The sequence below is a fragment of the Callorhinus ursinus genome, unplaced genomic scaffold, assembly GCF_003265705.2.
Source record: "Callorhinus ursinus isolate GAN/ISIS: 27379988/994484 unplaced genomic scaffold, GSC_fseal_2.0 scaffold78, whole genome shotgun sequence".
Lineage (NCBI taxonomy): Eukaryota > Metazoa > Chordata > Mammalia > Carnivora > Otariidae > Callorhinus > Callorhinus ursinus.
Genome location: NW_027397140.1, coordinates 1,604,106 through 1,627,200, shown reverse-complemented (window position 1 = coordinate 1,627,200; position 23,095 = coordinate 1,604,106). Strand labels below are relative to the sequence as shown.

At 38.5% G+C, this 23,095-nt stretch overlaps 1 protein-coding gene and 1 pseudogene across 4 annotated transcripts in view; one reads left to right on the top strand and one right to left on the bottom strand.

The window, feature by feature from the left end:
* Positions 1-23,095, top strand: part of GABRG3 (gamma-aminobutyric acid type A receptor subunit gamma3) — an 803,787-nt gene that overhangs the window by 745,330 nt on the left and 35,362 nt on the right. The gene's annotated exons all lie outside the window — the stretch shown is intronic.
* On the bottom strand, positions 17,756-19,150 carry LOC141371572 (endogenous retrovirus group K member 13-1 Env polyprotein-like; annotated as a pseudogene).

Below are 23,095 nucleotides of genomic sequence, written 5' to 3'. Positions count from 1 at the left end.
CCTCTCCAAAGCAAGCCGCACAAATCTTCCTGGAATATTCCCTGCAGACAGTTATGGACTGATCATGAGGCCAGTCTTTGAGGCTCCTTTTGGAGTCTCAAAATCAAACACCTCAAAACCATTTTAAACCCTCATCACAGAGGTAATGAGTTCTAGCCCAAAAGAGGCTCATTCTTCTACAATCTATTTAAATCAGGCTTCCTAACTGACAGTTCATCACTGACACTGAATTTGAAGGAATTCCGTCAGCTGTGAAAAATCCCAAAGCTTTAAAACAAAGAATTGAACAGACTTTATATGAAGTAAAATACGTTTATAAAACATCCCACGTGAACGCTCCTCATCTGACTTCAGGCACTTGAGACTGTGCCCAAGTTGTCTTGATTAATAGTGTTAAAGCACCTTTGAACACCTGGAAATGAGAAACTAGGAGTTTTAATTTTAGTTCTATCTCTGATTTTCTATAATGGAGTTGCCTACAAATATAAGAATAGAGTGTCATAGCGTACTGAGAAAATGCCAACTTTAGAAAATGACACTTGTTTTATTACCCATGAGTCAGTCTTGCATTCATGTTGAAATATTCTCAGGAGTTGACTTGAGAGGACCTGACCAAGGGCCTACCACAGGTGATACGATCACCAACAAAAAAGTCCAAGCTCAAGGTAAGGAGAGCATATGACTTAGATTTAATAAAAATCAGATAGCTTAGGTAAATGAAACTAATCACCTTTGGCAAAGTCTGAATCAGAATCATGGATGACTTTTACTAAGTTCATTTTCATTCAACATTTACATTCAATATAATTTTCCTTTAGTTAAAATACTTCCACATTTTGATTTATTATTTGATAGGGTGTTTTAAATTACCCTTTTTATTTTAAGATAATTATTGATTAAAATATAAGAAATATATATAAGTAATATATACATATGTAGTCTTTACCAAGTTATAAAGTGTATCACAGATTGGTAATACAGACAAGATATGAAACATTTCCATCACCACAAAGATCTCTCATGTTGCCCTTTTATAGCCATGCTCATTTCCCTTTCTCCTTCACTCCCTCCTTAATCCTTGGCAACCATTAATATGCTCTCCACTTCCATTTTGCCATTTCAGGAATGCTAGCTATATAAGTGGAATCATATAAAATGGTACTTCTGGCCTTTGCTTTTTATCTGTGTGATTACCATTTAGAGGGCCGGTTTCCCTGTGTAGATCCAGGTTTCCATTTGTTATTTTTTTCCCATGTGAATGATTTCCTCTAACATTTCTTATGGATCTGTTGGTGATGAATTCTTTCCACTTTTATATGTCTGGAAGATATTTTTGCTGGTATAGTCTTATAAGTTGACAGGATTGCTTTTTATTTCTCTTTTGAAAAAGTTTTAGATTTACAAAAGAATTATAAAAGGTAATATAAAAATTTCTCATTTATGTTTTCCTCACCTTCCCTTACTGTTAATGTCTTACATAGCCATGGCAAAGTTGGCAAAACTAAGAAGTTTACATAGGCACAAAACTATTAGCTCAGCTATGGCCTTTGTTGACACTATCAATTTTTCCATTAATGTCCTTTTCCTGTTTTAGGATCCAGTCCAAGATACCATGTTGCATTGAGTTTATATGTTTCCTTAGTCTCTTCTAATCTGTGACAATTTGCTTTATGAAAAGCAAATTGACCTTGGCACTTTTGGATACTACTGGTGAAATATTTTGTGGAATATCCTCAGTTTGGGCTTTTCTGATGTTTTCTCATATTAGACACTTTCATCACATAACATTAGGGATTATGTGATATCAACATTACTTATTACAAGTGGTATTAGTCTTCATCTCTTTATTAAGATACTGTCTGCCAGATTTCTCCACTGTAAAGTAACAATTTTATCCTTTTTAATTTTCTACTAATTAAGACTTAGTCACTAAGTCTAGCCCATATTCAATGGGAGGGAATGATGTTAGCTGTAGTGTTTTTGTTTTTGTTTTTTTGTTTTTTTCTTGTAAATGCTCTTTATAGATTAATGAAGTTCCTTTCTATTTGTAGTTTTCTGAGATTTTTCTCATAAATGGATGTTCCCTTTCATCAAATTGTTCTACATTTCCTAAATGACCAAATAATTTTTCCTGTTTAAGCTGAATTATTGACTGATTTTTTAATGTGAACCAGCCTTTCATTTCTCGTATTAATCTTACATGTCATGATGTGTATTTAATATGTATCGCTAGGTTCAATTTTGTTCTTATTTTGTTGATGGTTTTTGTGTCTACATTAATAAGAGGTAATTGCCTTCATTAGTTTTATTAACTTTTCTTCTAATATCTATGTCTATTTTTGCTATTGGTAAGGCAGGTCTCATAAATGAATTCAAAAATGCTCCTTTTCCTATATTCTGGAAAAGTTTGTGTTCTTTGTACTATAAATGCTTGATAAAATTTGATGCTTGATAAAATTTGATAGAGAAGCTATTTATGGTTAGAGTTGTATATTTAGAAAATCTTTAATTGAAATTTAACTTCTTTAATAGATATAGGTTTATAAAGATTAACTATTTTTAATGAGTTTTGATAGTTTATATCTTTCAAGGAATATGTTAAATATAACTTATGTTGTAGAATTATTGATATGGCATTTTCCACTTAATTTTTTGATCATAAAATAATGTTGCCCCCTCTTTTGTTTATGATATTGATTTTTTGTGCTTTATCTTTTTTCCTTGGCAAGCTTGTCCAGGGCTTTTTCAGCTGTATAGGGAGGATTCTAAGAAGGCTTCCAAGGTTTTCTACCCTCTATATAGTCTTCCACACCATTAATTTGATGTAGTTTGCTCCCATGATTAGGTTATATTATTTACATGGCACAGTTAAATGTAAGATATGGAAATTATCTGGATGGGCCTTGCTTAATCACGTGAATCTTTTAAAAAAACAAGAGTTTTCTCTAGCCAGTTCCAAAAGCAGAATTTAGAGTAAAGCACTAGAAGGATTTCATGTGTTTTTGCTGGCTTGAATATGGAGTTAGCAATATAGCAAATAGTAGACAGTGTGTTACTGTTCCATAGCTCTTGGTTTCTCTGTTCTGATTTTTTTAACTTATTTTTTTCTTTGTGTTTCAGATTGGATAATTTCTGTTCAGCTGTTGTCAAGCTCACTGGTTCTTTCCTTTGGCTGTGATAAGTCTATTCATATAACCATCAAAGGCATGCTTTATCTCCCCTATGTTGTTTTGTTTTCTGCATTTCCATTAGATTCCTTCTTAATAATTTCCATTGATCCATTGAAATCACCTATTGGTCTTGCATGTTGTCTACCTTCTCCATTACAGCCTTTAACATATTAAATGATTATTTTAAACACTTCTTTTATGTCTGGTTCTCTTTCTAATGACTGCTTTGTCTCTTCAGACTGCTACTCTTGGTTTATTGTTGGACATGTTGTATAGAATAGTAGGCACTGAGGTAAATGTTTTGTATGCTTGGAGATGAGTATGCCTTTCATTCTCTTAGGCCTTTAGTGTGAGGGTTTTTGCTTATCTGGTAGGAAGTTGATCCGGGTTTAAAGTTTTCTTCCTACTTGACTTTGAGTATTGTGACTTGGATTTGGGTCTTCCCTTTTCCTTTGCCCAGAGATAATCTGTCTCTTACAGTTTCTCCACCTGGATTACACTATTGCTTTTATTCAATGCTTGCTAGTGTATTAGTGGTTGCAACAGGGGAGGGTGGGTGTTATCTGATATTTTGACTGAAATCTAGTCTTAGGCAGAATTTGTATATTTAGTTCTTCAGGTGTGAACTTTGCAAGTGCTTCTATGCCCCTTCCAGGTGTAAGGCTGAGCCTAGCAAGTATTCCTACTCTTCCCTGAAAGTAGTTTTTTTTTTTTTTATTTTACAGTTCCCCTCTCACAGCTGCAGTAGGTTTCCAACAGTTCCCTAATGCAACAGTACTTGCTGTTCTCTTCCCATATAATAAGGTATTTATTTCACAGGGAACACAGCAATATGTGTCTGGGTAGAGTTTTGGCAGTGGACTTGATCTTAGCCAAAAGGCCGAGAAGCGATGAGTTTTGGCAGTGGAAACTGTTGCCCTCCCACAGGTTGTGTCACTGGAAAGTCTTTCTCAGGATTCTCCCTGATCCTCCCTTTGAAAGCCAGTGAAATTTCTGGATAAGAAACTGCAAGAGGATGAGAAACCGTTATCTCTGTGGCTCTCAGAGGCTTCACATTTTCATGCTACCTACATTTAACGTTTAGTAATTTGGTAAACCCTTTTGCCTCAATAGTCTTAATGGATTATATAGTGTTTGGTGATGCTTATCTCAAGTAAGCAATGCTTAAATAAGCAAATGCCTACTAGTGTCTCTCTTTCTAAAGATTTCAGATTAGTCATTTGCCCTGAAACCTTATATTCTTGATAGTTCAATAAAAGTTATTATTCAGTAAAAGTTGGTTCAATAAAAGTTATTAGTTTGCAAAAAATATTATTAATTTGCAATCACTACAAGCAAGTGAGTAAATTGCCCCAGTTAGCCAAGAGTAGATTACATTATTATTAAGGAGGGCCAGAGACAATGATTGACAGCCTAACAAGAACTAAATGAAATGGGAGATGGCAGTTTTCCATAGGAAAAAATGAGGGGTAGACAAACTGTATACCTCCACTATACTAAATGCTTTATTCATACCTAAATTATAAAAATGTTTGTCTCAACCCAATTAACATATACTTGATGCTTATCTTTAATTTATGCTATCTTAATAATTTAAACTTTTTATTTTGAAGTAATTTTAAATTTACATAAAGTTTGCAAAGACACTATAGAGAGTTCCTATACCCTCCTTACCTAGGTCCCTCTGTTAACATCTCTTTCAATTTCTATAGTATATGAGTAAAAAAAGGAAAGATAAATAAATAACCAGTATTTATATATTATTATTAAATAAACTAAAAGTATTCAGATTTCATAATTGTTGTTCACTATATCTTTTCTATTCAAGGATCCCAAGCAGGATACCACATTACATTCAGTCATAATATTTCCTTAGGCTTTCTGGGCTATGAAAGTTTCTCAGATGTTCTTTGCTTTTAGTAAACTTGACAGTTTTGAAAGTACTTATCAAGCATTTTGTAAAATGTCCCTCAGTTTAGGATTCTTGGTTGTTTTTCTCATGATTAGATTAGTGTTAAAGGTTTGGGAAGAGAGACCACAGAGATGAGGTACCATTCTCAACACACCACATTAAGGTAAGTGCTTGAACATTACTTATCACTGATGATAAGATAGTGTATCCTCACTGTAAAGTTACTTCTCCCTGCTTTCTTACTGTACCTTTTGAAAGCAAGTTACTAATCACACCTACTTATCAGGCAAGAAGGTATGCTTTACTTCCTTGAGGTAAAAGTATCTACATAAATTATTTGGTAATATTTTTCATGGGAGATTTGTCCCTTCTCCAGTATTTATTTACTCATTCATTTATTTATATCAGTATGGGTTCATTAATATTTATTTTATACTTTGGGTTACAATCCAATATAGTTCTATTCATTTTTCTTCTCAAACTATTCCATCCTTGAGCATTAAAGAGTCCTTTGACATAGCCCCTGTCATTTAATTTTCTTCAGCACATCTTTAAGCACTACACACAAACTCCAACTTCATCTTGTTTATTTTCTGCCCTCACTTAAAAAAAAAATCAGAGATTTCTCCAGGGATCCCTGGTTCTCTTTATTGGGGAACAGTATTATAAATCAAAATCTAGGTCCTCAGTTAGCTCATTGCTAACGGTGTATCATCACTTCTAAGCCCTCTGCACAGATAGAGCAAGGAAATATATGTATGTATACTAAACTATGAATGAGACAAAGGTGACACAGAAGGCATCATAGAAATAGGCCTTATTCCATGGAATAGACAATGATATATCAGTAAAAAGAGAGAGAGAGAGAGATCCATCATACTGCTACTAATTATGGAAAAGGAAGCACTAAATTACTATACCTAGCCCTATGTCTTACAAAGACCCTTTAAAATTCTCCACTGATGTCTTGTTCAATGAAAAATCAGAGGCTGCACAATGCTGAAAAATTAATTGGCTATTCAACAAACATCCATGGAGGGCCTACAAGAGTTAAGAAAGCAAAGAAAAGGACAAAATTGCCCTATTGAAACTCGCATTCGATGAGGCAAGGAGAATAGATGGTAAAGTAATAAACATGCAGATATCTTGTATGTGATGGTGATAAGTGCAATAGAAATAAAACAGGGAAGGAGAGAATGGATTCCCACTGTTTGTGGCAAACCATTTTTATTTAAACAAGGTATTCAAGGATCTAATGGGATCTTATTTGGGGGAAAACCTGAAGGCAGTGAAGAGTTAAGAAATGCAGAGATCTGTTGGGAGATTGGTTTGGGAACTAAAAATGCAAAAGCAAAGGAGGAAAAACTGGGATGTTTGAGGGATAGTATGAGGGCCAGTGTAGCAGGAATTGGGGTCAGTAATGGAGAGGGAACTCAAGCCATGGAGGTCTTCATAGTCCAATTTAAGATCTTGGGGGTTTGTCTGAATGAGATGGGAAGTTCCTGGATGGAGCTTGGCCAAGGTTCGATCTGCCCTCTACTTTAAAAGAATTGTGTTGGCTGCTGGATGGAGAATAGTCTGCAGATAGGCAAGTTAGACAACTATTATAATAACCAGGTGGGACATGACTATACACTGATGCTAATATGTGGTTGGAATCTGAGTATATTTTTTATGTTTTTTTAATGGATTGAATATATAGTGTGATAGGAAGAGAAGAATGAAGAATAGCTCTGAAATTTCAGGTCTGAGCAATTAGAAGGGCAGAGTTGACATTTGCTGAGCTGGTTATACTGCAGACAGAGCTGCTTATTCTAGAGTAGGAAGCAAGAGAAGCAGGAGTTATAGGGCACATAGAGTTTGAAATGATTTTTAGACATTTGTGTGGACATATTGAAATGATGTTAGGTTATATATGACTGGCCAATATTGTGTGGTACATTCATAGTATTTAAACTCCTGAAATTAGATGATATCCTCTAGAGAAAAGGAATAGAAGGAAGATCTCAGGGTTGAACTATGGATATGCTCATATACAGAGGTTGCATAGAGGAAGAGACACTACAATAAGATTAAGGAGATACTGCTCAAAGACAAAGCCCAGGGGGAAAATAGACAGTTGAGGGCTTTAGAAATATCTCTAGACAATCACTTGTGCAAAGTTGACCTCAGTTGGCATTATTCTTCTAGTAGTGCTGAACCTAAAAGAAGAATCTTCAATTAATGTTGAGTTATAAGTATAAATAGGACCTATGCAAAGATACCAGAGAATAAAAAAAAAAAAGAACAAAAACACAAACGAAAGAAAAAACATAAAACACTACAAATTCAGGTGATGGATACGTATCCTAAGAATCCAAACAAATACTAAACATTTCCCTAAGACTTTAGAGTAATTGGGGAGAAAAAATGTTTGAGTTCAAACATGAAATAGCCAAAAGGAAATAAAAGAAGGCTGGAAAGAGATAATAAGAAAGGAAATATAAAGGGTGGGAGAGGTCAGGAGAAATAAAACAGAAGAAGAAATAAGGTAATAAAAGATGAAAACCACATTAAAAGGAGAAATAATAAAATCTAATCTGCCAAAAACATTGTCAGGAACATGAACAACAGGTTTAGAAATACTGAGGAGTACACCCAAGACAGAATAATTAGTTAGAAGAAAATAATCTGTATGTAAATCAAACAGAGTGTTCACAAACACATAGTTAATGTTCTTGAGAAAGGGAAAAGAACAAACCAAATAAAGTAAAATATTTAAAGATCTTATTAGAAAAAAGAAAGTCCTGAAATGAAGGAAGCCATGAATCTGGAGACTAGATCCTAGGAAAACAGTGTGTGAGATGTCTTAATAAAGTTATAAAGAAACAGGAAAAGCTGAGAAGATGGCAGAGTAAGAGGACCCTAAGCTCACCTCATCCCATGGAAAAAACTAGATAACACTCACATCAGCATAAATAATCCAGAAAATGACCCGAAGACTGGCAGAACAAATTCCACAACCAAAGGTAGAGAAGAGGCCATAGCAAAGAGGTTAGGAAAGGCAGAGACACTGTGGGGAGCTAAATGAACCATGGCTGTCCATTGGGAAGAGGGAGCCTCAGGCATGGAGAAGCAGGAGAAACAGACTATCACACCAGGGAGCCAGCACAGGGAAGATGAATCCTCATAACAATTGGCTTTGAAAGCAAGAGGGACAAAACTTCATGAGTTCTTACAACAGCAGGGCTTAAAAACTAAAATTTTAAAAATCAGCAGATTTGGTTCCGGGACAGCCTGGGTGAGGGGTTGGTGATAGGAAGCTGAATCTCTACCCTTAAAGTGATAGCAAGACAAACAGCTTGTGGAGATACAGTATAAGAAGTGATTTGAAAACACCTGAGACATACAGGAGGGAGTTATTTAGTAATCTCAGCGCATGTCCCAGAGGGGCAACATTCACTGACGGACTTCTCTAGAAAAAAAGGAGCTGGTAGGCACCAATCCCCTCAGCCCCTCAGCGCCCCAGCATAAACACATGGCCACCTGTGGGAACAAGCAGGGTGCAAATATTCACTACTTAACTTGCTTACACTGAGCCCTGCCCCACCCAACCCCCAGGATGGGGGCAGATCTGCCCTTACAAGTCACAATTGCCCCAGTCCTGACACTTCAGGTCCCCTCTTCCAGAAGATTAGCACAAACCTTGCCAACACCTCTTCTCCCAATGTGCTTTGTGCAGAGCCTCAGTCCCAATAGTGTTGACAGAAGCCCAAAACCACCTTGTTAAAATTGTATGCCCTGCCCACATGCATTTTGTGGCTCTACCTAGGCTGGCCCTGTCCTGGCAGCAGCAGCAGAAAAAGGTCTCATTACCCAAGCAGACCAGCTCTCACACTTAAAACTACATGCCCCACCTTGGCTGGGGACAAAACACTGCCCACAACAGGCAAAGAGAGCCTCTGCAGATAACTGGACTGAAGGAAAAAGTGGCCAGGACACAACAGCAGGGCATACACAACACACAGAAGACACCCTCTGAAGCAGTAGGTTCTGGTGAAAGAGGACACTGCACTGCAGGGCACTACAGGACCTATTCACCATAAGGCCATTATTTCAAGAGCAGGAGATGTAGCTGACTGTCCTAACACAGAGAGACAGAGAGAATTAGACAAAATGAGAAGACAGAGGAATATGTCCCAAATGAAAGAACAAGACAAAGTTATAGCAAGATGGAAGCAAAATGGAAATAAGTAATATGTTGGATAGAGAATTTAAAGTAATGATCATAAAGATACTCACAAGACTTGAGAATAGAGTAGAGGACATCAGTGAGACCCTTAACAAAAATATAAAAAAGAACCAATCAGAGATGAAGAAAACAATAAATGAAATTAAAAATCCACTAGATGGAATAAATAGCACGCTATGGGAAGCAGAGGAACAAATTAACAACCTGGAATACAGAGTAATGGGAAGGAATGAAGCTGAACAAGTGAGAGAAAAAAATATGCAAAATGAGATAGACTTAGGGAACTCAGTGACTCCATCAAGTGTAATAACATTTGCATTATAAGGATCCCAGAAGAAGAGAGAAAAAAGGGAGCAGAAAATTTATTTGAAGAAATAATAGCTGAAAACTTTCCTGATCTGGGGAAGGAATCCAGATCCAGGAAGCACAGAGATCACACAACAATATCAGTCAAAATAAGTCCACACTAAAATAAATAGTAATCAAAATGGCAAAAAGTTGTGATAAAGAGAGAATTTTAAAAACAGCAAGAGAAAAGAAGACATTTACATACAAAGGAAACCCCATAAGGCTATTAGCAGATTTTTCAGCAGAAACTTTACATGCCAGAAGGGAGTTGCATGATATGTTCAAAGTGCTAAATGGGAAAAATCTGCAGCCAAGAATACTCCACCCAGCAAGGCTATCATTCAGAATAGGAGAAATAAAGAGTTTCTCAGACAAACAAAAGCTAAAGGAGTTCATGACGACTAAATCAGTCCTACAAGAAATGTTAAAGGGGACTCTGAGTGAAAAGGAAAGACCATAAATAAGAATAAGAATAGAAGGAAACAAAAACAGTGATAATAAGTATATCTGTAAAAATCAGTCAAGTCATTCACAAGATAAAAATTTATAACATTGAGACTATATACCTAAAACCTGAGGGACAGAGGAATAAAGAATGGGTTCAAACTTAAGTGACCAAATAATATAGACTGCTATATGCAGAAGGTGTTATATACAAACCTAATGGTAACCATAAATCAAAAACCAGTAATAGACATGTAACAAGTAAAGAGAAATAGAGTCAAGTATATCACTAAAGAAAACCAGCAAAAGGGGCACCTGGGTGACTTGGATGGTTAAGCATCTGCCTTCGGCCCCTGCTAAGCAGGGAGTCTGCTTCTCCCTCTGCCTCTGCCTCTCTCTCTCTCTCTCTCTCTCTCTCTCTCTCTCTGACTTTCATGAATAAATAAATAAAACATTAAAAAAAGAGAAAGAAACCCAGCAAAAGATGAAAGAAAGCAAGAGAAGAAAGGATCAGAGAAGAACTACAAAAACAACTATAAAACAACTAATAAAAAGACAATAAATACACACATATAAATAATTACTTTGAATGTAAATGGACCAAAAGCTCCAATCAAAAGACAAGGGTCACAGAATGAATAAAAACTCAAGTCCCATATGCTGCCTACAAGGGACACGCTTCAGACCTAAAGACAATTGCAGATTGAAAGTGGAGAAATATTTATCATGCAAATGAATGTCAAAAAAAGGCAGGATAGCAATACTTAAATTGAACAAATAGACTTTCTAAAAAAGACACTAACAAGAGACAGAGGACACTCTATAATAATAAAGGGAACAACACAACAAGAAGATATGGCAATTGTAAATATTTATGCACCCAACATGGGAGAACCCAGATACACAAAACATTTAGTAGAAAACATAAAGGAACTAAGCAATAGTACATAATAATAGTAGGGGACTTAGGGGACTTTAACACTCCACTTACATCAATGGACATATCATCCAAACAAAAAACCAGCAAGGAAACAATGGCTTTGAATGACACACTGAACAAGATAGATTTAATAGATATATTCAGAACATCCCATCCTAACACAGCAGAATGCACATTCCTTTCAAGTATACATGGAACATTCTCCAGAATGGATCATATATTAGGCTACAAAACAAGTCTCAACAAATAAAAAAGATCAAAATTATACCATATATCTTTTCTGACCACAGTGCTATGAAACTAGAAATCAACCACAGAGTAAAATCTGGAAAGACAAAGATACATGGAGGTTAAATAACATGCTACTAAACAATGAACTTGTCAACCAAGAAATTAAAAAAAAAAAGTCAAAATTACATGGAGAGAAATTAAAAATGGTCCCAAATCTTTGGGAGGCAGCAAAAGCAGTTCTAAGTGGGAATCTTATAGTAATACAGGCCTACCTCAAGAAGCAAGAAAAATCTCAAACAACCTAAACTTACACCTAAAGAAGCTAAAAAAGAAAAAAACAAAGGAAAACCAAAAGGTTAGAGCAGAAATAACTGAAATAGAAACTAAAAAAAAAAAACATAGAACAGATTAATGAAACAAGAAGTTGGTTCTTTGCAAAGATCAATAAAATCAAAAAACCTCTAGCCAGACTCATAAAAAAAAAAGAAGTGGAAGAAATAGAAAATTTGAACAGACTGATTACCAGCAATGAAATTGAATCAGTAATCAAAAAACTCCCAACAAACAAAAGTCCAGGATCAAATGGCTTCACAAATGAATTCTACAAAACATCTAAAGAAGAGTTCATATTTATTCTTCTCAAACTTTAAAAAAAAAAAATAGAAAAGGAAGGAAAACTTCCCAATTCATTCTGAGGACAGCATTATCCTAATACCAAAACTAAATAAAGACAGTACAAAAGAGAAAGAGAGAGAGAGAGAGAGGACAGCAGGCCAAAATCTTGATGAACACAGATGCAAAAATCCTCAACAAAATATTAGCAATCCCAATCCAACAATACATTTAAAAAAAAAATCATTCACCATGATTAACTAGGATTTATTTCTGGGTTGCAAGAATAGTTCAATGTTTTCAAATCAATCAACATGATACATCACATCAATAAGAGAAAGGATAAAAACCATATGATCACTTCAACAGATGCAGAAAAAAGCATTTGACAAAGTACATCTATTCATGATAAAAACCCTCAACAAAGTAGATTTAGAGGGACCATAGCTCAACACAATAAAGACCTTAGATGAAAAACCCACAGCCACATCATACGCAATGGGGGAAAACTGAGAGCTTTTCCTCTAGGGTCAGGAACAATATAAGAATGTCATTTTTACTACTTTGATTCAACATAGTATTGGAATTCCTAGCAAACGAATAAAAGGCATCCAAATTGGTAAGGAAGAAGTAAAACTTTCCCTATTTGCAGATGTCATGATTCTATATAGAGAAAACCCTAAGGACTCCAAACAGAAACTACTAGAACTCATAAATGAATTCAGTAATTACAGTCACAGGATACAAAATCAATGACAGAAATCCATTGCATTTCTATACAACAATAATGAAGTAGCAGAAAGAGAAATTAAGAAAACAATCCCATTTACAGGCACCAAAAGTAATAAAATACCTAGGAATAAACTTAACCAAAGAAGTGAAGACTTATACTCTAAAAACTATAAAACATTGTTGAAAGAAATTGAAGACAGAAAGAAATGGAAAGACATTCCATTTTCATGAATTAGAAGAACAAATATTGTTAAAATATCTACACTACCCAAAGCTATCTACAGATTTAATGCAATCCCTATTAAAATACCAACAACATTTTTCACAGAACTAGGATGAAGAATTCTGAAAATTGTATGGAACCACAAAAGACCCTGAATAGCCAAAGCAATCTTGGGGGGATAAAAGGGCAAAGCTGGAGGCATCACAATTCCAGATTTCAAGTTATATTACAAAGCTGTAGTAATCAAGACAGTATGGTACTGGCACAAAAATATACACATGGATCAAGGGAACAGAATAGAAAGTCCAGAAATAAACCCATGGTTATATGGTCAATTAATCTTTGAGAGAGGAGATGAGAATATGCAATCAGAGAAAGTCTCTTCAACAAATGCTTTTGGGAAACTGGACAGCTACATGCAAAAGAATGAAACTGGACCACTTTACCACACCATACACAAAAATAAACTCAAAATTGAGGACCTGCATGTAAGACCTGAAACCAGAAAAATCCTTGAAGAGAGCATAGGCAGTTATTTCTTTGACATCAGATGTAGCAACTTTTTTCTAGATGCATCTCCTGAGGCAAAGGAAACAAAAGCAAAAACTATTAGGATGACATCAACATAAAAAGCTTTTGCACAGCAAAGGAAACAATGAAGAAAACTACAAGGCTACCTACTTCATGGGAGAATGTATTTGCAAATGACATATCTGATAAAGGTTAGTATACAAAATATATCGAGAACTTAATACCAAAAAAAACCAACCCAATTAAATGAGCAGATTATATGAACAGATATTTCTCCCAAGAAGACATCCAGATGGCCAAAAGACACATGAAAAGATGCTCAACATTACTCATCATCAGGGAAATGCAAATCAAAACCACAATAAGATATCACCTCACAATTGTGGGAATGGCTAAAATAAAACCTCAAGGGACTCCTGTGTGGCTCAGTTGGTTGAGCGTCTGCCTTCAGCTCAGGTCATGATCGGGTCCTGGGATCAGGCCCTGCATCAGGCTCCTTGCCCAGCAGAGAGACTGCTTCTCCCTCTGCCTTCTGCTCTCCCTGCTTGTTCTCTCTTTCTTTTCTCTCTCTCTCTGACAAATAAACAAATAAATTTTTTAAATAAATAAATAAACAAACAAACCCAAGAAACAACAAGTGCTGGGAAGAATGTGGAGAAAAAGGAAAGCTCTCACACTGTTCATTGGAATGTAAACTGGTGCAGCCACTATGGAAGACAGTATGGAAGTTCTTCAAAAAATTAAAAATAGAACTACACTACAATCCAGTAGTCACACTATGGTGTATTTACCCCCCAAAATACAAAAATACTAATTGGAAGGGATATATGCACCCCTATATTTGTTGCAGCATTATTTATGATAGTCAAAGTGTAAAATAGCCTAGGTGTCCATTGATAGGTGAATGCATAAAGATGTGTTTTTATATATATATATATATATATATATATATATATGTGATAGAATATTATTCAGCCATAAAAAGGTATGAAGTCTCTCCACTTGTAACAACATAGATGGATCTAAAGAACATAATGTTAAGTGAAATAATCCAGTCAGAGAAAGACTAATAGCATATCATTTCACTCATATGTGGAATTTAAGAAACAAATCAAAGAACAAAGGAGAAAAAAAGGGGGTCACAACAGGAAACAGACTCTTAATTATAGAAAACAAAATAAAGGTTACCAGAGGGGAGCAGGGTGAGGAGATGGATGAAAGAGGTGAAAGGATTAAGAGTACACTTATCTTGATAAGCACTGAGTAATATATGGAACTATTGAATCACTATATTGTACACCTGAAAATAATATAACACTGTATGTTAACTACATGGAATTAACATAAAAATTTTTTAAAAAGTTATAATGAGAGAGAAAGAGAAAAATTAAAACAACAGAAGTATGCTCAAGATGACTCCTTCTCTTCTATCAATATATGACTAGAGGTACTTGAAAGTATAAAGTTAAGATATTCTACATAGAAAATCCAAAAGACAGAATCCATAGAAATTATTATTCAAATTAATAAGATTTTAAAGGTAGTTGGATATAAGATCCATATTAAATTTCATTTCTGTATGCCAGAAATATAGAGTTATAAAATGTAATTTAAGTAGAAATATAATTTATATTTAAATATGTCATTGTCCATAACAACAGAATATATATCCATCAATATTAAATTTAACACAAGACATGCCAAGACTGTATGGAAAAAACTCAATATCTTATTGAAGGATATTCAAATTGAAATAAGTAATACTTTATGAAGGATAAAATTTTGTTTTGCTAAGAGCTCTACCTCCAGGTAATCACATTGAACTATAAATAAATGAAGATACATTAATTTATTGATATACTCCAATAAAAATACCCAAAGTGTTTGTTAAAGAATTTTTCTTTTTTTTAAAGATTTTATTTATTTATTTGAGAGAGAGAGAGCACAAGTTGAGGGAAAGGCAGAGGGAGTGGGAGAACCAAACTCCCCACTGAGCAGGGAGCCCACCACGGGGCTTAATCCTAGGACCCTGAGATCACGACCTGAGCCAAAGGCAGACGCTAACCAACTGAGCCACCTAGGCGCCCAAAGGAACTTTTCAAACTGTACAATTTATATAGAAATACAAAGACCCACAACTAGCCTTGGTATTCTTGGAGAAGAATACTAAGGTTGAGGATTTTTCTACTAGTAATAATACAATGTTATTGTATTATTTCTCCATCTCTCTTTTTTTCCAGTTTTATTGAAATATTAACATATAACATTGTTGTACATTTAAGGTGTACAACATGTTGATTTGATACATGTATATATTTCAAAATGATTACCACAATAGGATTAATGAACACCTCTGTCACCTTACATAATTACCTTTTTTGTGGTAAGAACATTACAGATTTACTCTCTTAGCAACTTTCAAGTATATAATACAGTAGGATAACTATAGTGACTACATTGAATATTAGATCCCTAGAACATATTATTCCTATAACTAGAAGTATTTAATTTTTGACCAACATCTCCCCATTTTCCCCAGCCTCCCCATCCCTGCCCCTGACAACCACAATTCTACTCTCTGTTTCTATGAGTTTGGCATTTTTATAGCCTACTTATAAATGAGATCATAGAGTATTTTTCTTCTGTGTCTGACTTATTTCACTCAGATCATGCCCTCAAGGTCCAACCATGTTGTTTGTTGCAAATGGCAGAATTTCCTTCTTTCTCATGGTTGGAAAACATCCAATATTTGTATGTAAATGATATGATATATATATCACTTCTTTTATCTATTTATCTGTACATGAACACTTAGGCAGTTTCCATACCTTGGCTGTCATAAATAATGCTGCAATGAACATATCTCTTTGAGATACATTTAGAGATATACCCAGAAGTGAGGTTGCTAGATTATATGGTAGTTCTATTTTTAATTTTTTGAGGATCCTCCATACTGTTTTCCATAGTGGCTTCATCGACTTATATTCCCACCAAAAGTGCATAAGAGTTCTCTTTCTTCCACGTCCTCTTCAGTACATGTTATTTCTTGTCGTGTTGATATTAGCTGTTCTAAGAAGTATAGGGTGATATCTTATTGTGGTTTTGATTTGCATTTCCCTGATATTATGGATGCTGAACATCTTTACATGTACCTGTAGGCCATTTGTATGTCTTCTTTGAAAAAATGTCTATTTTGTTCTCAGCCCATTTTTAGTCAGATTTATTCTCTGTTGAGTTCCTTATATATTTTGGATATTAGTCTGTTATAAGATACAGGACTTGCACCTATTTTCTTCCATTCGATTGGTTGTCTTTAGATTTTGTTGATTATTTCTTTTGGTATGCAGAAGTTTTTTAGTTTGATATAGTTCCACTTATTTAATTTTCCTTTTGTTGTTTGTGCTTTTGATATCATAGCCAAAAAAAATTTTGCCAAGACCAATGTTAAGGAATTTTTCCCTTATGTTTTCTTCCAGGAGTTTTATATTCTAAGGGACTGACATTGAAGTTTTTGAACAACTTTGAGTTCATTTTTGTGAATGGTATAAGATAGGGAATCGGTTTTATTATTTTGCATGTGATTATCCAGTTTTCCAATTTATTGAAGAGATTATTTCCCTTATTGAATATTTTTAACTTCGTGGTCAAATATTAGTTGACCATATATGTGGATGTTTATTGATGTTTATTTCTGGGCTCTCATTCTGTTCCATTTGACTATTTTAATGCCAGTACTATACTGTTTTGATTACTATAGCTTTGTAATATAATTTGAAATCAGAAAGTGTGATGCCTCTACTTTTGTTCTTCTTCCTCAGGATTGCTTTGGCTACTTAGGGTCTGATGGCAGTGCACAGACCTGCCCTGAGCGCCGACTTGAGGGCTAACCTTAGGGTGAGGTTCTGTCTTCTGGTTTGGCCTTAGGGAGATGTTCATAGTGTTGCTGAGGTGCCACGGCCCGCATGCAAGGTCGAACAGGGATGAGGGTAAGAGAATGAAACATAAAAGTATGGGAACAGGAGGGTTGCCCACGGGGATGCCGCGAGCAACAACTTTATTCTTTCTCACACACTTTATATAGGCTTAGGTTATATAACAATAAGACATAAACAAGTTCCACAGGTTCCTCCCTGCCCTTCTTCTGGCTCTGTCCCGTGTTTCTAATTCAAGGCCAGATTCCTCAAGCGCATAGTTTCTTCCCAGTTTTGTTTACGCGGTATGCCTTTAAAGGGCCAGGTGCGCTATCTTTCAGGGTCTATTAATAACACTGTGGTTTTCTTGGCCTATATATAACTCAGGCTAGCCAGTACAACATGTTTTTGTATGGGGGCAGTTAGGTGGCCATGGTTCAAAGGGATCAGGGAGCCTTTGCTCTACCTGATTAACCCCCTTGTTGCTCATGGCTCCCGACATATCCCCCTTTTATCTTTAAACGCAACATGTGTACATTTGCTTGGGTACTAGCCATGAAAGCAAACAGACAGCGACTCCAAGCACACCATAAGCAGAGTAATAAGATTACCCCTACAACCAGAGCACACATAATCCAAAAGGAATGTTGGAGGATATTAAAGGGGTTAAACCCCTGTAGCTTTTGTAGAAAGGATTGTGCCATGTCTCCGGGGGTGACTACATGCAGATGGGAGGAGGCTATATTGTTTATTTGTTCTTGCAATTGAAGCAGATCTAGGCTTACATTTGTCTCATGCCAGATACCTTGCAAGTGCCTCTGCACCGTTTCCCAGGAGACGTTGTCAGTTTTCAGGGGGGTCACACAAATGGAACCATACCCTCCGTGGCACACAAAGGACAAACGAGTATGTAACAGTGAATATTGGGTGCCCAGGTACTCGACGGCCTGTTCTAGACCATCTAGGCGAGCCAAAATTTTTCTATCTATACTTCCTTGTGTAGCGAGGGTCTGGGAGACATTATGGGCTAAGCTATTTACATGGGAGGCCGTATGTATGCCCTGGGACAGCGCCACCGTGGAAACAGTAGCCGAGGCTATCAAGGACACCAAGGCAGTGATGCCAGCTATTAGGAGGCCTAGGAAACGTCGCCCCCGGCTAAGTAGGCCCTCCAATTCTTGCGCAAATTGGTAGCCATAATCTCTATACCAGGGTCCCCTCACCTCTACAGGCATCATTAGATAAGGGGGCTGCATGGCTAGGAAAACCTTCCTTGTTGGATTTGGGGCACTGGGTAAAGGCAAACAGTTGGTGAGATAACACTCCTCACAAGTTATTTTGTAAAGGGTTCTATTGGCCTTAGCCTCGGGTACTACAGATCCGTCCCCCACTACAAACAGAAACGGTGGGGAAAGACATGCCCGAATTTGAAAGGTCAATGGGCCCGTGGGGAAGCCAGGGAAAAGGGGTGAATTAGTTTTAACATCTCTCATGGCCACAACAATTTTTCATAAGTCCGGGTATCTCATCCTCCCCAGTGATAGCAGTCCCCCGGGAGCAGAATTATTGTGGTCGTATGGCCCATATCCTGAAGGCGGGGGGGAGCGGCACAAAGGGAGATCCCTGTCTTTTGACCAGTCAATTATATAAGTATCAGGTATGCCATGGGGAGTCACAATCTCTGGGTTGTGATGAACTCAGGTTTTCCAAGAGGGTCCGTAGGTTTTCCACGTTAAGTCAGATTTGCAGAGGGGATAGTCAAGGTATGGGGTCTCAAGGGATCTGGAAGCGGGTCCGAAACGGCCAACAGGCAGGGGCCGTCGATGTTGAAGGACAACTTCGTTGATGTCCCAATCCTCCACCATTACATGAGGTGTCAAAGTGTCTCCTCTGGGTGACTCAGTTCCAAACCAAGAGCGGATTCTTCGGGAGACTGGTGAAGTGACCACGCATCCATAATGGGGCGCCTCAGGGCCATCGATGGCCTGGAAACAAATGGGGGGGCAGAAGCCAGGCTGGTCCAGTTAAAAGGCGCCACAGCATGAGTGAGGCCGGAAATCTCAGGCCCATCAAAAATGTCTGTGAAGTTAGTAAACACTGTGGGTGAGGGATCCTTCCAGGTGACCGCCCTCGCGGTGGGAGGATCCGGGACAAAAGCCCAGTAAGGAGAGGCCTGGGCAGAGTCAAGGGTTAAAAGTGATAGCATGGCAAGGAAAAGGGCAACAGCCGTGACTGGCTGGCCCGACTCACGCACGGTGGCCTCAGCTCGAGCGGTCAGGGCTTTGATGTCTCCCCATGTTATTTTCCTCTGATCCGAGGTGGGGCGTCTCCTCGTCCTCCCGGAGTGGATCTGGAGCCGCCTCATTCTGCAAACCATTACGGACAATGCGGACGCATCGAAGCGGGAGCCAGCGTGGCGTCTCCTCATCCTGGGGAAAGATACAAGCGCATCCTCGGCCCTGGCGTAGGACCGGGTCGGGTCCCCTCTATTCCACGGTGGCGGGGTCACGCCACTTCGCATAGAGGAGGGGAGCCCGCTCAGGCTGCCAAAAACGTTCGGCGGCAGTGCGGCCAACCGAGTCAACATTCAAAAAATTTAAAACAAAGAGTACTAATGAAAGGTGTAAGTGAGGTGAATATTTTATTTTCCCCTGTAGTATTTCCCCCTCTTTTAGTTTTTTGAGGTACATTTTGAGGGTGGAATGGGCTCTTTCGACAATGGCCTGACCTTGAGAATTATAAGGAATACCTGTTGTATGAGTGATGTGAAAATTTGCACAAAATCCTGGATATACTATTAAGCCCTTCAGGGTCCAACTAGATCTACTTAATAATAAGCCCCATGTGTTTGGGGGGAGAGGTCCCCATATTCCTGTACTTATTGGTTGAGGGGGCATGCCAGCTTCTAAATAAACAGAGCTGTTTGGGGCCAGATCTAATCCTGCACTGGCTGGGGTGCCTCGGTGAAGGGATTCAATCCCAAGGAGGTCTGCCGTGTTGGCTCTGACCTCAGAGATGGGGGGGAGAGCATTGCCGCTATTGTTTGGTGGGGCTGCGGGAAGCCCCGTTGGGAGTTTCCCTGCTGCAAGGGGTGGCCAAGGCGGTCAGTTTTTGATCGACACTCATTGGCCCAGTGCCGTCCCCGCATACACCTGGGACACACAGAAGGTGGCTGTGGCTTATTAGGGGGGTTCCCCGAGGGAAAGTTGAAAGATGGGGCTTGTCTTGAGCCCTTAGGGCACTCATTACGAAAGTGTCCAAGTTCCCCGCATAGAAAGCAGGGCATGCGAGCTTTAGAATTCATTGGGGACTTTCCCTTTTGTTTTTTAAGAAGTTGTGAATGTAACTACTGCGGAGGAATTCCTCGAAGGGCCGCTGCTAAAGTCACCCCTTGTACATAACTGGGACCAATGTCTGCACACAGCCGCAAAAAATCCTCAAGGGTGCCCGTGGACTTCCAAGGCCTTATGGCCGCTTGGCATGCTGAATTGGCATTCTCAAAGGCTAGCTGCTTCACTATAATAGTTCCTGCCTCTCCGTCCACAACAATCCTACTTATAGCTTGCAAAAGCCGTGAAACAAAATCTTGATAGCGTTCATCGGGCCCCTGTCTTATTTTAGATAATTCCTCTGTCCTTGTGCCAGTGGTCAGTAACTTTTTCCATGCAGTCAAAACAGCCTCATTGATTTGAACACAGGCAATCTCAGGGAAATGTATTTGGTTACCCACTTCATAATAAGCTCCAGTACCAGCCAACATCTCATATGTGACAGGGATTTGGGTCCTTCTGTTATAGATAGCCAGATTGTTACACTTTTCTTCGAATTCGGCCTTCTACAACAAATAACCTCCCCCACTAAGGCAAGCCCGGGCAACAACCTTCCAATCTCCCGGGCAAAGAGCTTCTCTGGTAAGGTTCTCTATCATGGATAGGGTAAAGGGAGCAGTGGCCCCGTACTGACTACAGGCAGCCTTTAAGTCTTTTAACATTTTAAAATTTAGGGCAATATATGTCCGTTGGCCTCCCTGTAAGGTTACTGGGTAGGCATTAAACTCTCCCACGTCCTCTCCTGCCTGCTGCGCTGTTAGTAAAGTTCTCTGTAAAGGGCTAATGTTGGATACAGAGGACTTGGCAGCGCTCTGCTGATTGGTCATAGTGGGAAAAGCCTGCAGCGTGCTAGTTTGAGTGCACTTAGTCACGGAATTAATCCCTTGACCAGAGGTTGTGACTGCAGGCAGGACCGATTTCAACGATGTGGGCATAGTCAGAATGGGGTCATCATCGAGATAAACATCATCATCGCCAAATTCATCCCCACCACTCTGAGCCTTAGGGGCTTTCCCCGCCAAGGGTATAGGAGGTGGTGGAGGAGGGAAAGGATCCTGGGTGGGTATGTTAGCATCATTGCCCAGGATCTCAAAAGAGGATACCCCAGTGGGAGTCAGGGGTACTTTAATAGGATCTTTTTTCTCATCTTCAACCCATGATTTTAAAGATATCAGCTCAATTTTTTGTTGTGGCTCCAGGATTTCACAAATATGAGACCAGAGGCCCATTGTATTGGGCGGCAAGGCACCGGAGCCCTGCAATTTTATTTGATTTTTCATCTCTTGGCCCACCCGTTTCCAATCCTCTGGGTTTGCTGTTCCTTCTAGTGGGAACCAAGGGCACAAATCTTCTATGTTCCTGAAAAATTCCTGCAGTGTGGAGGAAGACACCTTATGCCCTCTCTCTGCCAATAAAATCTGCAGGGTCCGCAGAAAATATGCATGACTAGCGGACTGACTTTGTCCCATAATTTCTTACTCCTGTCGTGCCGGTTAAACGACCGGTTCTCTTACCTGAATGCTTGCGACGTCAGTGTCCAGGATCCTCTTTCATGTGCTCAGGTCCCTGTTCGGGCGCCACTTGCCACGGCCCGCGTGCAAGGTCGAACAGGGGTGAGGGTAAGAGAATGAAACATAAAAGTATGGGAACAGGAGGGTTGCCCACGGGGATGCCGCGAGCAACAACTTTATTCTTTCTCACACACTTTATATAGGCTTAGGTTATATAACAATAAGACATAAACAAGTTCCACAGGTTCCTCCCTGCCCTTCTCCTGGCTCTGTCCCGTGTTTCTAATTCAAGGCCAGATTCCTCAAGCGCATAGTTTCTTCCCAGTTTTGTTTATGCGGTATGCCTTTAAAGGGCCAGGTGCGCTATCTTTCAGGGTCTATTAATAACACTGTGGTTTTCTTGGCCTATATACAACTCAGGCTAGCCAGTACAACATGTTTTTGTATGGGGGCAGTTAGGTGGCCATGGTTCAAAGGGATCAGGGAGCCTTTGCTCTACCTGATTAACCCCCTTGTTGCTCATGGCTCCCGACACTGAGGTTTAGGTTTTTCATTAGAATCATGCTCTCCAATAACATCCTGGGGGTTGCAAGTGGTATGGTTTCCTTCTGTGTTCCTGCCTGATTAGTCCGGCATCAACCAGGTATCCCAAATTCACTGTGCCCTCAGACATAGGGTTCAGACCAAGTCAAGGTCACAGCCAGAGTTAGGGTTACAGTTATGTTCTGGGAGTCAGAAGGGGTCTATCCAATGGCACTGTGCAGACCTGCCCTAAGGGCTGAGTTGAGGGGGAGCATTAGGGTGAAGCTCGGGGTTCATCTTCTGTTTCAGAGACTAGGTACATGATGGAGCTGAGGATCAGGTTTTCACTAGAATCATACTCTCTAATGGCATTCTGGTGGTTGTACCTGCAATGGTTTCCTTCTGTATTCTTGGCTGATTTGTCCTGCACCAGTCTTGTGTCCCAAAC